The 16,650-nt window shown below is 42.3% G+C and overlaps 1 protein-coding gene and 1 long non-coding RNA gene across 8 annotated transcripts in view; one reads left to right on the forward strand and one right to left on the reverse strand.

Annotated features, from left to right (window-relative positions):
* Window positions 1–16,650, reverse strand: part of LOC119621585 (uncharacterized) — an 89,301-nt gene that overhangs the window by 58,106 nt on the left and 14,545 nt on the right. The gene's annotated exons all lie outside the window — the stretch shown is intronic.
* The window catches only part of CALD1 (caldesmon 1), a 270,316-nt gene that overhangs the window by 26,752 nt on the left and 226,914 nt on the right, over window positions 1–16,650 (forward strand). The gene's annotated exons all lie outside the window — the stretch shown is intronic.

The following is a 16,650-nucleotide window of genomic DNA, read 5'->3' on the forward strand; positions in this document are numbered from 1 at the left end:
CTTGGAGTTGCTCTTCTCGAGGAGTATCTTTGTGGCGTTCTCTGTATTTCCTGGATTTGAATGTTGGCCTGCCCTACTAGGTTGGGGAAGTTCTCCTGGATGATATCCTGAAGAGTGTTTTCCAACTTGGTTCCATTTTCCCCCTCACTTTCAGGCACCCCAATCAGACATAGATTTGGTCTTTTTACATAATCCCATACTTCTTGCAGGCTTTGTTCATTTCTTTTTCTTCTTTTTTCTTTTGGTTGCTCTTCTCGCTTCATTTCATTCATTTGATCCTCCATCGCTGACATTCTTTCTTCCAGTTGATCGAGACGGTTACTGAAGCTTGTGCATTTGTCACGTATTTCTCGTGCCATGGTTTTCGTCTCTTTCATTTCGTTTGTGAGCTTCTCTGCATTAATTACTCTAGCCATCAATTCTTCCACTTTTTTTTCAAGATTTTTAGTTTCTTTGCGCTGGGTACGTAATTCCTCCTTTAGCTCTGAGAAATTTGATGGACTGAAGCCTTCTTCTCTCATCTCGTCGAAGTCATTCTCCATCCAGCTTTGATCCGTTGCTGGCGATGAGCTGCGCTCCTTTGCCGGGGGAGATGCGCTCTTATTTTTTGTATTTCCAGCTTTTCTGCCCTGCTTCTTCCCCATCTTTGTGGTTTTATCTGCCTCTGGTCTTTGATGATGGTGATGTACTGATGGGGTTTTGGTGTAGGTGTCCTTCCTGTTTGATAGCTTTCCTTCTAACAGTCAGGATCCTCAGCTGTAGGTTGTAGCTGTAGGAGATTGCTTGAGGTCCACTCCAGACCCTGTTTGCCTGGGTATCAGCAGCAGAGGCTGCAGAAGATAGAATATTTCTGAACAGCGAGTGTACCTGTCTGATTCTTGCTTTGGAATCTTCCTCTCAGGGGTGTACTCCACCCTGTGAGGTGTGGGGTGTCAGACTGCCCCTAGTGGGGGATGTCTCCCAGTTAGGCTACTCAGGGGTCAGGGACCCACTTGAGCAGGGAGTCTGTCCCTTCTCAGATCTCAACCTCCGTGTTGGGAGATCCACTGCTCTCTTCAAAGCTGTCAGACAGAGTCGTTTGCGTCTGCAGAGCTGCTGCGTTTGTTATTATTTACTGTGCCCTGTCCCCAGAGGTGGAGTCTACAGAGACAGGCAGGTTTCCTTGAGCTGCTGTGAGCTCCACCCAGTTCGAGCTTCCCAGCAGCTTTGTTTACCTACTTAAGCCTCAGCAATGGCGGGCGCCCCTCCCCCAGCCTCGCTGCTGCCTTGCCGGTAGATCACAGACTGCTGTGCTAGCAATGAGGGAGGCTCCGTGGGTGTGGGACACTCCCGGCCAGGTGTGGGATATGATCTCCTGGTGTGCCTGTCTGCTTAAAGCGCAGTATTGGGGTGGGAGTTACCCGATTTTCCAGGTGTTGTGTGTCTCAGTTCCCCTGGCTAGGAAAAGGGATTCCCTTCCCCCTTGCGCTTTCCAGGTGAGGCAATGCCTCGCCCTGCTTCAGCTCTCGCTGGTCCGGCTGCAGCAGCTGACCAGCACCGATCGTCTGGCACTCCCCAGTGAGATGAACCCAGTACCTCAGTTGAAAATGCAGAAATCGCCGGTCTTCTGTGTTGCTCGCGCTGGGAGTTGGAGACTGGAGCTGTTCCTATTCGGCCATCTTGCTCCGCTCCCCCCGAATTCATGCTTTTCAACCAATTAGAAATTTCTGGCCATTGCTTTCTCTAATATTGCCTCAGCTCCATTCTTTCTTCATTTCTAGAAATCATTTTAGACGTCATTAAAGCTTCTCGTGCTATCTTTTCTATCTTAACTTCTCTTCCAAATTTTTCACCCCTTTATTTTTCTGTGCTACCTTCACTGTGTTGCTTTAGGTTGGTCTTCTTATTCACTAATTCTTCTTCAGATATGTCTAATCTGCTATTTAGTTCATCCATTTATGTATATACATCTGGATAAGTACTTGAGAGAAACATATCTCAAATATATATGTGAAATGTATATCTTCAAGCAAATGACATCTGATTTGGCTAATGGTAACTATATATATATTTGTTTTGAAACAGGGTCTTGATCTGTCACCCAGGCTGGAGTGCAGTGCCCCTATTACAGCTCATTGCAGCCTTGACCTCCTGAGATGAAGTGATCTTCCCACCTCAGCCTCCTGAGTAGCTAGGATTACAGGTGCACACCACCATAACCTGCTAATTTTTGTAACTTTTTTTGCAGAGGCGGGATTTTGCCAAGTTGCCCAGGCTGGTCTTGAACTCCTGAGCTCAAGCAATCCTCCTGCCTTGGTTTCCCAAAGTACTGGGATTGCAGGTGTGAGCCACTGCACCTGGCCTCCATTAAGTTCTTAGTTTAAATAACTGTGCATTTTATTTCTACACTTTCCATTTAGTTCTTTTAAAAAAGTCTGCCTTTTTTTGGTCATGGTATTGTTTTCCTTGCGGATTTCTTTCCTTCTGTAATGTCTTCAATCATTCTAAACATGTTTATTTTAAATTCTCTTTCAGATTGTTGTTCTAGCACCTTGGTTCCTTGGGAGGTAGGAGGCAGTGCTCGTGAATCCTGCTGTGTGTAATATCTACTGACTCCTGCCCAGGATGGATGATTTCCTCCAGTGTTTTGTAATTCCTTGTATTGTGAGCTCATTTTGCGTGGACCCGCTTGCTCCTTTGAAACCACCTCGCATTCTGGATGGTGGAATGTCTCTCTGGAGTGTTTTTGTAAGTGCTTCTGCCAGCCACTCCAAAATATTATTAGCCAGGGACCAGTTTTTACATTAATTTCTTGGCTTGGAAGTTTCTGGGCTATTCCAATAGGGTAATTTTAAAAACCAAATTCGTATGTAGAGTAGATCCAGGGTTTCATATTCTCCAAGATTTTGAATATGTTTTTTTTCCACAAAGAGAGACAAATGTGTTTCTGTGTCATCCTGCTATGTTGGTTGAGAAATTTCTTTTTTTCTCGTTCATATCCTCCCTGACGGTTCAGGCCTCCAAGGGTGTTGGCTTTATGAGGGAGTCTCATTTCCATCCCCATCTTGTGCAGGCTCAAGGCTTTATCTCCTGTGATCATTAAAACCCAAGTTCCATGGATTCTGAAGCTCCGTGACTCACTCCAATTTTGCAGGAAATGGAGAATCAGTTCACACGCTAACTTGCTTGGTTTCATTCTTTCTCTTTCTGTGATTTCCCCTTCTTTCTGTGATCTTAGTTTTGCATAAAAAATTGTTTTGCTATATTTTATCCTCAAATCCTAGGCATACCCAAAAGGCAGAGATTCCCAGTAATTTCAGCCTGCCATCTCATCAGAATGAGAGGTTCTTTCATCTATGCTTTATGTTTTCTTCACTTTGACTATAAGATTTTCTGGCTTAACAACTGTTGACGGCCCACATGTTGCCTGTGGAATAAAGTCTAAATTCCCTGTCCTTGCACTTAAGGTCATTTATTATCTGGCCTCCAGTTAAATATATTTTCTAGTAGTTTTAGTGAAGATGTTGATTGTTCGCTGTTGAAAATTCTTATTGACAAATTAGGTGAGAGCTATCTGGTACATAAAACTGTCAGATGGATCCTCAACTCTAGGACCAGCATTGCAGCATGTCAAGATAATTTTAAATCTTGATTCTCTCAACTCTGTCATGTGTCTTTTAAAATCCCCTCTAGACTTGTGTCATTGCACATTTGATCAGTATACCTACTGCATCCTCATTCAAGGTACTGACACAAATGTTGGCCAAAAGGAGGCTAAGAGAATAGCCCAGCAGTTCAATTGCAGAGCCCTGGGCAAATTTAATTGTGTCCACTAATCATTTTGGGTATGATTGTTCAAGTAATTTTTAATTCATTTGGAAGTTTTGAATTCCTACCACTTGCAAGTGTTTTTGTTTATTTTAGGATTCACTGTATCAATCTATGTATTACCCCACAACTTAGCACATGTCCTGGTCTCAACAGGCACTCAATGCCTGCTTCTTAAGTTTAATTATAGAGGGAACATCGGTGACTGGACTTCAAGTCATAGAAGCAGTGTAATTAGGGCAGAGCTTTACCTTGAATGGTTTTTAGAGCTTGTCTGTTTTCTATAGTGCGAAACAAGCAAAAACTATGTGGAAGAGATCAGCCCACAGAATGTGACACAAATGGGCACAAACAAAAAGGATTTAGCAATGGACAAAATGGACGAAGACAGTATCATAAGCCTTGCAACTGTACAGTTCTGTGACTTATCCAAGACTACATTTACCCAATAAATGACGGACCTGGAATTAGAACCTAGGTCTTATCACTTTTGATCCATCAACCCCATACACTGTCAGGTTTAGTACCATACTTAACATGAAATACCATGTGGGTTCCACCTAAACTATGTTTTCTGTCTGTTTTTAAGCCAAGCTTTCTGTTGCCTTTCTGGATTTGCTGGGCACATACGTGAAGTGCACTTCCCAGCTTCCCGTGCAGGTAGAGTGGTCACGTGACTGACTTGCACTATTCCCAGGTCTGGGCCACAAAAACATTCCACATGTCATTATCTCTCTCCTTTCCCCATTAACTTCTGACTTTCTAAAACTGCAAAGTACAAGAGGAGAGGCAAGCCACTAAATAGAAGAAATCAGATTTCCTTAATGACACATGGAAGGCAGCCTGACAACCAGGATCACTTCATGTGAGTGAGAAATAAGCTTCCATTGTCTGAAGCCACTGAGATTTTGGAGGCTCTTTGTTGAGGCAGTTAAATATCCTAGCAAATGCACCTTCAAACTAAAGCTTCAAATTGGAGTGCAAGAGTAACAATCAAATGGCATAATTTTATTCTTAAGTCACCTATTAAATGGTGTCCACTATGTTCTTTACTGATAATCTAGATGTAGAAATTGAATATTCTCATAAAATTTAAGGGAGATACAAGCACTTCAGGAACATTTAAAATAAAATAATATTCAATAATGTCATAGACCCAGTGTATCTTCATATCAGCAAGGTATTTTGAATAAAATGGTGAAATAGGGATACTTCTCAATGAATTTAAGACTACTTGAACAATCATTCCCAAAATGATTAGTGGACACAATTGAGTATGCTGAGGGCTCTGAAACTGAACTGTTGGGCTATTCTCTTAGCCTCATTTTGGTCAACATTTGAATCAGTGCCTTGAATGAGGAGGTAGTAGGTATGCTGATCAAATATGCAATGACACAAGTCTGGAGGGGATTTTTAAAAAAAGACATGAGAGAGTTGACAGAATCAAGATTTAAAATTATCTTGACATGCTGCAATGCTGGGCCAAGACTAACAACACAAAATGTAATAAGGATAAATGCAAAGTCTTATTTTTAGGTCCAAAAAAGAATTATAGGGATACAGGATAGAGAACATGCGACTTGGCAGCAATTGATGTGAAAAGGCCCTGGGGGTCTTGTTTGACCAAAAGCTTCATGTGAGCCAACAGTGTGATATGGCTCCACAAACTTACTGCATTAATGGAAGTATTGTGTGATGATCGTGAGAAGCGTTAGGCTCTGTGCTCCTCAGATGGAATCTGGGACATTATTTTTAAATTCTGTGTACATTGGAACAGTGACAAACTAGAGACTATGCAGAGGAGGTGATGAGGATTGTGAATAAAGATGTCTCCTGGTTCTGCACCCAAAGCATACTGCTGGTAACCTTTTTCGTGCTGCGCTACTTCTCCAGTTTTGTTCTATGGTCTATCTTTTCCACTAGACTGCAAGCTCATTAGCAAAGGGATAATAATAGCAATACCACCAACAATGGTTGGAGTTAGCATTTACTGGATTCTTACCATGTGCAAGGCAGTTCTCTAAATGCTTTACACATGTATCTTATCCAATCTTCACAGCAATTCTATGAAAGTATTCTACTAATGTCCCCATTTTATGGATGAATTAAGGCATAGCCAGGTCAGGTACCTTAGTAAATCAGGGGGTCAGAGCACAAAAAGCAGGCATTTAGACTCTAGGACTGATACTGTTACACCACATACTATCTGCCCAATTAAGCTTTGTATTATTAGTCCATCCTCACACTGCTATAAGGACACACCTGAGACTGGGTGATTTATGAAGGAAAGAAGTTTAACTGACTCACAGTTCCACAGGGGTGGAGAGGCCTCAGGAAACTTACAGTTATGGTGGAAGGGGAAGCAAACACGTCCTTCTTCACATGACAGCAGCAAGGAGAAGTGAAGAGGGGCAGAAGCCCCTTTAAAACTATCGGACCTCCTGAGAACTCATTATCACAAAACCAGCATGGAAGTAACCACCCCCATTATTCAATTACCTCCCACCAGGTCCTTCCCATGACACGTGGGGATTATGGGGCTACAGTTCAAGATGAGATTTGGGTGGGGACACAGCCAAACCATATTAGCTCTGAAACTCTTCCATCTCAAGTACTTGATTCACATTCAATAGTTTTAATGGGGTTGAGGCAATTAACACATAAAAACAAAGTTATAGAAAGAACCAGAGAGGCAGAGTTACTCCCTGTACAGGGAGTTGCTTTAGTGCCCAATGCATATTTTTAAAAAAGATATAGATCCATGAGATTTTGACACACCTGGGCACCAATGCTAGTAGGCACATGCGCAATAATAATCTGGTATTTTTTTACAGTTAGTTTTTTATTTTCAAAAGCCATTTTTAAAAACCTGGATGTCCTTTAATCCTCCAAATTGCCCTGTGAATTAAACATGGCAGGTTAAGAGATGAGGAAACAAACCCTGAAACTTTATGTTTATTCATCCATCAGTGTATTTATTCAGCAAACATTCATTAAGTGCCTACTATGTTCCAGTCACTATAGCAAGACCAAAAGAACTTCGTAAGGTAGTGTTATTATCTTCATTCTACAGTTAAGGAAATAGAAGTCCTGAAGACTGCAGTAGCACTAGCACTATGAGGTATGATACACACACACACACACACACACACACACACACGCAAACACACACATATTTGTGATGTATGTCTTGGCCCCATATTACATTTTTCTCTTTCAATGGGTGGAACTGGAACAGTCATTTCCTTGCTGCTTCATTGTTAAATGTCAAAGGTCTGTGCACTGGGAAAGGGCTTAAGTGATATCTAATTGGTAGTTGAGTAGTAACTGGGTTCTTTGTTCCCAAGGTGATATTCTTACCATGAGATAGGCTATGTGAAAAAACTCAAAATGACATTCATGCAAAAGAAGGCCATTCCTAACAGTAAGGATGAAAATGGAAATAAATGTCTATTAGTAAATGAGATCACCCTTGGAGAATGCTTTGAGATCTTTGGGGAAATGTGGTTGGGATGGGGGAGCATGCTGGGACACCTTCCCTCTGTGGGCTCCAGACATTCCAGGCTCCCAGCCTCCCAGCTGTGTAATGTCTTGGAATGTGCTCGAAGCCCTGTGGGCTTTGAAGCCTGGGAGCAGTAGAGTTCTGCTGGCAGGAGCGGGTTGGGGCCCACCTGGGATCTTTGGTGTGGTTCAGCAGCCCCCAGGGCTGGAGGGTGAAGAAACTAATAGGAAATGCAGAACTTGTCACTGCGGGCAGCCCTTAGAGCAGAGGTCAGCCTGGAGATTAAAGGAAAAACAGTGGTTCCTCTGCCCTTCTTACTGGTATAGAACATCTCAGCGTAATTTCCCGCAAAGACTGTCCAAGTGCCTTCCCTTTGCCCTGTCTCCACTGAAAGTTAGCAGTGTAACTAACACCTACCCTTCTTTTTCATAAATGAGCATCATCCCCCTGAGCAGTGTTCTGTTTCTTTAAAGTTAGGACTGCAGAGAGATTGTGGGAGGTGGCAGGGAAGGCTGGTGGGTATTGATAGTGGAAAGAGAGGGTCCACCAGATCTGGAGGCTCCTGGGAACCCTCCCTGCCTACCTCTCTGCCCCAGTTTGTAAAGACACAAAAGCCAGCTCTTTACAGCAGCCTTTTAAAGTCAATCTAAGATCTCTCAAGAAGGGTTTTTATACTCATAGGAAAAGATTTTTGTTTCTTTCCTGGGGAGGCCTTAGGGATTTCCACATTTCCCAGCACTTCTCAGAAGAGAGCTAGTGGGAGGGAAGATGACTGCTTTGAGTGCAGTTGGCAGAAACTTGGGGATCAGCCCCCTTGGCCCTGGCTTGGTTCTTCCATGAAGAAGCATCTTCAGCTTTCATTGCCAAAGGGTGTTTTGCTTCGATTGAGGGGAGGAGAAGATAGGAGAGGAAATAAAAGCACAAAAATGAAAAACAAAGAATTCCTGAAGGTCTGATAAGCAGTTCAACTATGCACCAAAACATAAATATTTGGCCAAATTAGTTACTCCAAATGCTTTATATTTCTAAAATTGAGCCGCAGTTTTGTTATACTTTGAAGTTTTTCAGCTCTTCACAATCCTGCACAAATCTAAGGGGGTAGGGGGTGAGAATTGGAGTTCATTTCCTTCTCTAAGAGGTCAGCAAATACTTAACTTCTTTCCTCTGATGCCTGCTAAAGTGATCTTGCTGTTTTGTCGATCATCTCTTTCAAAGTGGAGATGTCCTCTGTGCAATGACTCAATTTAGCATTTTGTCAATGAACAAGAAATAAGCAGCATGTGCTGGATAGTATTAGCTTGGAATCAATCAGAAAAGTGTTGCCGGTTATTAAAATATCTGTATCCTAACATAATCTGTGACAGTGTCTGTAGTCTAATTTCTGTCCACTTTTTGTTGAATTCACCTTTTGAAATCTGCATAACTTTACTTGTGGAGTTTCTCACAGATATAAGACTTAAATCTAGTTTATTTGCATAATCACATAGCAGAAATTACTCGTTCCCAGGGGCAGATGAATTCACATGCGTAAACTTGAGGTCTATTTTAGTATGATCCACAAGCAGTTGGTTAATTTCCTCACTGAAGTCCGCTGATACATTCAATGAAAAATAGCCAATCAGATTAGTTGTTTGCGATCATTTAAAAAATAAACCGGCTGTGTTAAGGTCTGGATGACAGCAGACCCCTCTTTTCCTGCAGCAGCCATGGTCAAGGGGAAGACCGAGGAGAGAAGATGCAAGAACAGGGCCTCAAGGTTAAGCCCTTGGCCAATGGCAAACCTTCTCTAGTAGCAGCCTGTAGTAATGAGAGAGATTTTTATTAAAGCAGACACTGGGTGGTATTACACAGAACTGTTGCTTTTCTAGGGGAGGTAAAGTGGCTGAGGAAATATTCGAGCCTGCTGTCAGGCCTGAAATCTTTTGACTTTGTTCCCAGGAAGCAAGACTGGGGCCTAACTCCAGATGTCTCTGATGGGATTTACTGTGCAGCTTGAAATGCAGGTTGGTTATTTAATGAAGAAAATCAGAAGTCTTGCCTCTTTAAAGTTGGTTTTAAGTATTTATTTTATTCCTTGCTATCAGGAAGTTGTGTGTGTGTGTGTGTGTATGTGTGTGTGTGTGCGTGCGTGCACACACACACATTGAAAGAGAAGTGGAAGAGGGAGAGAGAGATGGGGAGAAAGAGAGAGAAAGAGCAAGATTAATTTAATACTTTTATGTATTAAATGTTAGACATATTGAAAGCAGAGGAGGTAACATCACTTATGTAGACGTTACCTGAATTCCTCCAGAAACCAAGCAAAATCAAAGTAAGCTAATTAGAGTAAGTTTACTAGAGCGATATTCTTCACCAAACATTGGCAGAGTTGGCTTGGTTACTGTGATAAGTACTGCAAGTCATTCCCTAAAGGAGCCTCATCCTTTCCTTGGCTACGCCCTTTGTGTGTGCTTTTCCTTAAGGAGGCTTGGAAGGTTTTTCTCTCTTTTCTCTTGAAAGGGCAGCTGAAACGCCTCTTCCTCCAGGAAGCCTTTCCTGGAGAAAAGAAGTGGCCCCCCTTTCTCTGGACTCCCATAGAACTTTACTTCCATGTCTTTCTGGCATGTATTTAATTGTGCCATATATCATAGTAATCTGTGTTCACATTTCTCTAATCATATTTACCTAATCTTTTCTACTGATTTATAAGCTCCACCAAGCAATATTTAGGGTAGATTTCACTTTGTACCTCCACATGGATTTTAGCACAGTACCTTGCACCTTATAGGCACACAATAAGCGTGTGTTTAATTAATAAAATAAATGCATCCAAAGCCACTTATACTGTACAGTAGTAACCTATAACCTAAGTGTTCTTACCAGAGAAGATAAAATTAAAACTCCATTTAAAAATTTTTCTTATTTTCTCCATCCTAATTCAGTATCAGGCATCTTAAATTTGGTCAGAATTAGTTTAGTAGTTTAGAGTTTAATGGTTTAAGCAAACATTTTTCTTTTCCTTCCTTTTTCTTTCTTTGGAACCAGAAGAAACTTTGCTGGACAAAAAGGAAAAATATCTGGGTGGGAGAAATTGGGTGGGGCCAGTTAAGCCTGCATTCCGCTACTGGATTTAGTTGAAAATATCAAGCTGTTTTCAAGAATTCTGGATTAAACTCCCTCCCTCGCATTGTATTCAGGGGTGCCTTCCTTGAAGAATTGAAAGCAGAAAGATTTGGGAGCTGAGAGTTAAGCTGAACAAAAGGTAACTATTTTAAATCAAAACATCTGCTAGAGAGGTGAATTTAACTTAAATTCCAAGGGGCAATTGCCTTTCAGCTCTCACCTCGTGGACCTATCTTCTCTGATAAATTTTCCCTGGCTACATTAATAAAAGTTGGGGAGGAAGTGTTGTTTTGCTATACTTTAGAAATAGCAACTTAAAATGTACTTCATCTTCTTTTAATGTCCCAGAAGTTGCGCCTTTCATCTCCCAGTTGTTCTTTATAATACATGGTGTGATGTGGCCTTAACAGATAAGCAATTTCTGGTCTTTTTGCTCAGCATCCAAGAGTTCTGGAAGATTTTGGAAACCCTTTTGTTGTGGTGATAGTGGTATTTATTTCTCAATTTGTGATGTATGGTGTTATCTACCATGGTTGTGTGGGTTGATGAAGCCACTGCTATTAGTTCATGATGACTAAAGAGAACCTATGGGGAAGGTAGTAGGAAGAGCTTAACTGGAATCTCCAGAAATGGTGCCTTCAGGAGTCAAAGCTTGGACTCTCTAATTTGAATGCTCTCCCATGCTGTGGTCTGAAAGTTTGTGTCTCTCCCAAAATTCATATGTCGAAATCCTAACTCTAAGATGATAATATTAGAAGATGATGCCTTTGGGAGGTGACTAAATCGTAAGGGCCCATTCCCTCATGAACTGGATCGGGCTGAAGAGAGACTCTTTGTCCCCTTGACTCTGTGAGGACACAGCAAGAAGGCACTGTCTATAATCCAGAAAGCAGACCTGCACCAAACACCAAATCTGCCTTGATCTTGGCTTGCTAGCCTCCAGAGTTGTAGGAAGTACATTTTTGCTGTTTATAAGCCACCTGGTTTATGGTACTTTGTCCTGGCAGTCCAAACAGTCTAAGACAAAAATTAGTACTGCGAAGTGGGGGTGCTGCTGTAGTAGCTTTGGAACTGGATAATGAATAGAGGCTGGAAGAGTTTTGAGGTGCATGCTAGAAAAAGCCTACACTGTGGTGAACTAACCATTAAGGGCAATATTGCTGAGGGCCCAGAAAGAAAAAAGGAGAGCTGTAGAGAAAACCTCAGTCTTTTTAGAGAATACCTAAGTGGTCATGAACAGAACATGTTAGTAGAAATATGAATGGTAAAGGTTATTCTGATGATGCCATTCAGATGGAAATGAGAAATATGTTATTGAAAATGGGAGAAAAGGCAATTCTATTTTTAAAGTGGCAAAGAATTTGGCTGCTTTGTGTTCTTGTTCTAGTGTTTTGTGGAAGGTAGAACTTGTGAGTGATGAAATTAAATATTTAGCTGAAATTATTTCTAAGCAAAGTGTTGAAAGTGTAGCCTGTTTTCTCTTGATTGCTCATAGTAAAATGCAAGAAGAGAGAAATGATTTAAAGATGGAATTGTTAACTAAAAGGAATGCAGAGCTTAAAATTTTAGAAGATTCTTAGTCTATTCACATTGAAAAAATATGAGAAAACTTGTGTGGAAGAGAACAAGCGTGTAGCCAAATGATTAGTTGATAAGAAAGTTGGTATAGATTGTCATCTCAATGGAAGCCAGATGCTATTCATCAAGATAATTGGGACATTTATCATCTCAGCCCTGGAACCAAAGATAGAAGAAGTGACTCAGGATGCAGAACAAGGAATAGGTCTTTGAGAAAGAAAGCCAGTAGAGTGAGGTAAAGTGCAGATGTGGAATGATCCAGCCTCAGAGGATGTTTCATACTAAGGTCAAGATGCAAATGGAGCCAGGAATCCAGGTGCTCATTCTAACAATGTGAAAGAATTCTGTTTTGCCAACCCTAGAGGGAGTTGTTCAAAATTCCAGAAAACAGCAGTAAGATTCGTGATGCCAAGGAAGGGTGGACTATATATTTCTGTAATTTACTTTAAATGAAATCCGGGACCTATTGTTTGAGACAATGGATTAAGAATGACTCAGAAAGCATTTTGGAGATCACTGGGGCTGCCCTTCCCATCATAGGTCCTGAAGTGCAGAACAATATCAAAGGAAGGCCATCACTGCCCAGAGCAGCCTTATATCAGGGGCTCCACTCCCTGCACTCCATCACTGTGCCCCTTGGCTGCCCCAGGGCCAGCTCAGGTGGCTCCAGTGCAGCATGGTCTGCACCCAGCAAAGCCATGGGGGCACGGCTGCCTCTAACTGGATTGCAGAGAATGCCCTGGAACGTCATAGACCCAGGCAGACAAACGCCACAAAGGTGGGGCCACTATAGAGAGTCCCAACTAAGGCAATACCCAGTGGAACCATGGGAGTGGGGCCACCCCTGAGACCACAGACCAGTAGAGCCCCTAGCATGTGATTCCCATCTGGGAGAACTGCAGGCACTCAACTCCAAACCGAGAGAGCTGTGCCATAGGCTCCACCTGGAAAATCTGTGGTGTCAGAGCTGTCCGAGGCCATGAAGGCAGGCAAAACTGCAGAGGTAGGACTGCCATCCCAGTGGGTGTGCAAGGCAGGACCTCTGCCCCAGCACCTAGACAGCAGAACACTGAACCAAAAAGATTATGCTTGAGCATTAAGATTTTGGACTTGTTCAGAATTTGCCACTTCTTTACTATTTCTCCATCTTGGAATGGGAATATCTAGCCTATGCCTGTCCCATCATTTTATTTTGAAAGCACTTAACGTGTTTAATTTCAGAGGTTCACAGCTCAGGATGGATAGTACCTCGGGTCTCATGCATATAATTTGGATGACATTTAGATGAGACCCTGGACTTTGGACTTTTAAATTGATGCTGGACTGAGTTAAAACTTCAGGCTCTTGGGATGAATTGAATATATTCGCATGCAAGAAGGACATGAGGCTGAGTGCACTGGCTCACGCCTGTAATCCCAGCACTTTGGGAGGCCAAGGTGGGTGGATCACCTGAGGTCAGGAGTTCGAGACCAGCCTGGTCAACATGAGGAAGCCCTGTCTCTACTAAAAATACAAAAAATTAGCTGGGCGTGGTGACAGGCACCTGTAATCCCAGCTACTGAGGAGGCAGAGGCAGGAGAATCACTTGAACCTGGAAGGTAGAGGTTGCAATGAACCAAGATTGTGCCATTGTAGTCCAGCCTGTGCAACAAGAGTGAAACTCCATCCACCTCTCCCACCAAAAAAAAGACATGAATTTGGGTACAGGCAGGGGTGAAATGCTATGGTCTGAATGTTTGTTTCTCCTCCAAAATTCATGTTGAAACCCTAGCACTCAAGGTGACAGTATTGTGAGGTCCTGCCTTTGAGAGGTGATTAGGTCATCAGGGCAGTCCTCATGAATGGGATTAAAAAGTCCTCATCAAAAGGCTAGAGGGAGACCCCCACCCCTTTCCGCATGTGAGGACACAGCAAGAAGGCACTGTCTATAGGCAGAAAGCAGATCCTCACCAGACCCTGAATCTGCCCTGAGTTTGGACTTCCCGACCTCGGGAGCTGTGAGAAATAAATTTTCATAATTTATAAGCCACCCAGTTTATAGTATTTTGTTGTGGCAGTTGAAATGGAATAAGACATCCCAGTTTGGACTTTTGGAAAGAGGAATCTAGTGAGAAATAATGTTTCAAGAACTGGAGATTAGTCTAAAGAGGCCCAATAAATGAAAAGAGAAAAGACACTTATTTGTTTGTCTTCACAAATACAAAGGAATACCTCTCAGCCCTGGAACCAAAGATAGAAGAAGTAACTCAAGGATGCAGAGCAAGGACTGGGTCTTTAAGAAGCAAGGCCAGGGGCTGGGTGTGGTGGCTCGCACCTATAATCCCAGCATTTTGGGAGGCAGAGGTGGGCAGATTACTTGAGGTCAGGAGTTCAAGACCAGCCTGGCCGACATGGTGAAACTCTGTCCTACTAAAAATACAAAATTAGCTGGGCATGATGATGCAGGCCTGTAATCCCAACTACTTGGGAGGCTGAGGCAGGAGACTCGCTTGAACCAAGGAAGTTGCAGTGAGCCAAGATTGCGCCATTGTATTCCAGCCTGGGCAAAAAGAGTGAAACTCCATCTCAAAAAGAAAAAAAAAAAAAAAAAACCAAGACCAGGAGAGTGAGGTAAGGTGTGGACGTGGAATGATCCCGCCTCAGAGGATGCTTGATGTGTAAGGTCAAGATGCACCTGGAGCCAGGGACCCAGGTGCTCATTCTAACATCATGAAGGAATTCTGTTTCGCCAAAAGTACAGGGAGTTTTTCAAAGTTCCAGAAAACAGCAGTAGGGTTCAGTGATGCCAAGGAAGGGTGGACTATATTTCCGTAATTTAATTTAAAGAACTGACATAGGTTTCTCAGGGATACACAAAAGAGGTTCTTACTCTCACAGAAAGAGCTGGCTCTCGAATCGCTTTAGGGAATGCAGTTCCCAGTAAACAGGAACCTTCTATAAGGGAAACAGAGAAACTTCAGGGAGGGCTCCCAGAGAGCTGCTGGGCTGGTGTTGGTGTCTCTGAACTTGAAAGAGTGGCCTCATGACACCCAGATTTCCAAGACACAGACCAACTGTCTTGGGGGACAAGTTGGAAGGTTGATATGGCAAGTGTTAAAACAAACAAACAAACAAACAAATCTTGCAAACTAGATTTAGTTGCTGCTTCAGAAAGGCACTGCCATTGCTGGGGTGACCTGAAGACCTGTTTGCCAACAAAAGCAAGGAACCCCCATCCCTTCATCCAGGCTTGTGGTCTCTCTCTGGTGCCCCCTACTGGCAGAGCCTAACAGGGTGTCAGCTGGCCAAGCAGAAAGGTGCTGTGCAGAGTCCTAGCCTCAGTGGAATACAGGAGCGTGGGTCTGGAGTTGGCGAGGTCACAACTTTGTAAGTGGCACGTTCTCCTTATAGCGTCCCAAGACCCATGTTTCTTTCCTAGCAGAACCGTGTATTACCGATTACAGCTAGAATTGTATATGAGCCCTTTCCATGTACCTTCTCTTGGGAGAACCATACCTATCTTTGGCAGACTTAAAAATCCTGCTATCTCAAAAGCTGAGGCACATGTTTGACAATGTTTATCCTTTCCATTCCTAGCTATTAACAGAAAAAAAGATCCACTTTCACTTTCTTCTGAAAAGTCAAGAGCATGTCCACCAAACTCTCTAGCAAATATCCAATAGTTGAAGTTTCTCATCACCACTGTATAAAATATATATTCAATGACCAATTCTATACATTACTTCTATATTGGTTTTTTTTTTCCATCTGTCTAAAATGCATGATTAATTTTCTCCTTCTGGCCAGGTGGCCTATACCAAAGTTCCAGAGCAGGTCACTTACATTTTTCTCTGACTCACTCCTCCACAGTGTTTCTGTTTTGGGGTTACTCAAGTGAATATCTTATTGATATATCATACCATTCAGTCTCCCCTTATTACAGCCTATCATTTGGGAATATGGCATGCTTCTCCATCACTGTATTTTAATCTGAAGCCCCTTCCCACCATGTCTCAAAAAATCACACTATGGTATAACCTCAACTTGGTTCATTCACAATGCACACTGAGACGGTATGATAAAGTGACCTCTGAACTAGATTGCCCATGTCCAAATCCTTGTTTTTCTACCTACCAGCTGTACATGTCCTTGTGCAAGTTATTTAACTCCCATAAGCCTCATTTTTCTCCATCTTTGAAATGGAAGTAACAACAGTACCTACTTTGTAAGGTTGTTTCTAAGATGAAAAGAGATATACAGATAGTAAGTACTCAATCAATGACAGCTATTATTAGTATAATGGTTTTGAGGCTATTAGTATTATTTCCATCTCCTCTCTGCTTTCCAATATTTTGGAGGTGCAAATCCCCAGGCATATCCCCTGCTTTTATTCATATTCTCATCTTACGCTTGTTGTCTTCCATAGGAACCATATTCATAGGTTTATCAAGGTGATTGTCCTTCTTTCTTCCTTTACTTAAAGTTTTTCAGTTGGGTCACCCAGATTCTGGTCAAATATCCTTCCCTCACCAAGAATACATCATTCATCCCAGTACATAAACCACGGCTTCGTCTTATAAATGTCACTTCTCTTTACCATCTTTTTAATTGTACATTCAACCCACAGATTTTTCTTTCTCTTCAAAGTCTTTATTATTGGTAGAGAAAACCATTATATAAGT

Source organism: Chlorocebus sabaeus, chromosome 21 (assembly GCF_047675955.1).
Source record: "Chlorocebus sabaeus isolate Y175 chromosome 21, mChlSab1.0.hap1, whole genome shotgun sequence".
Lineage (NCBI taxonomy): Eukaryota > Metazoa > Chordata > Mammalia > Primates > Cercopithecidae > Chlorocebus > Chlorocebus sabaeus.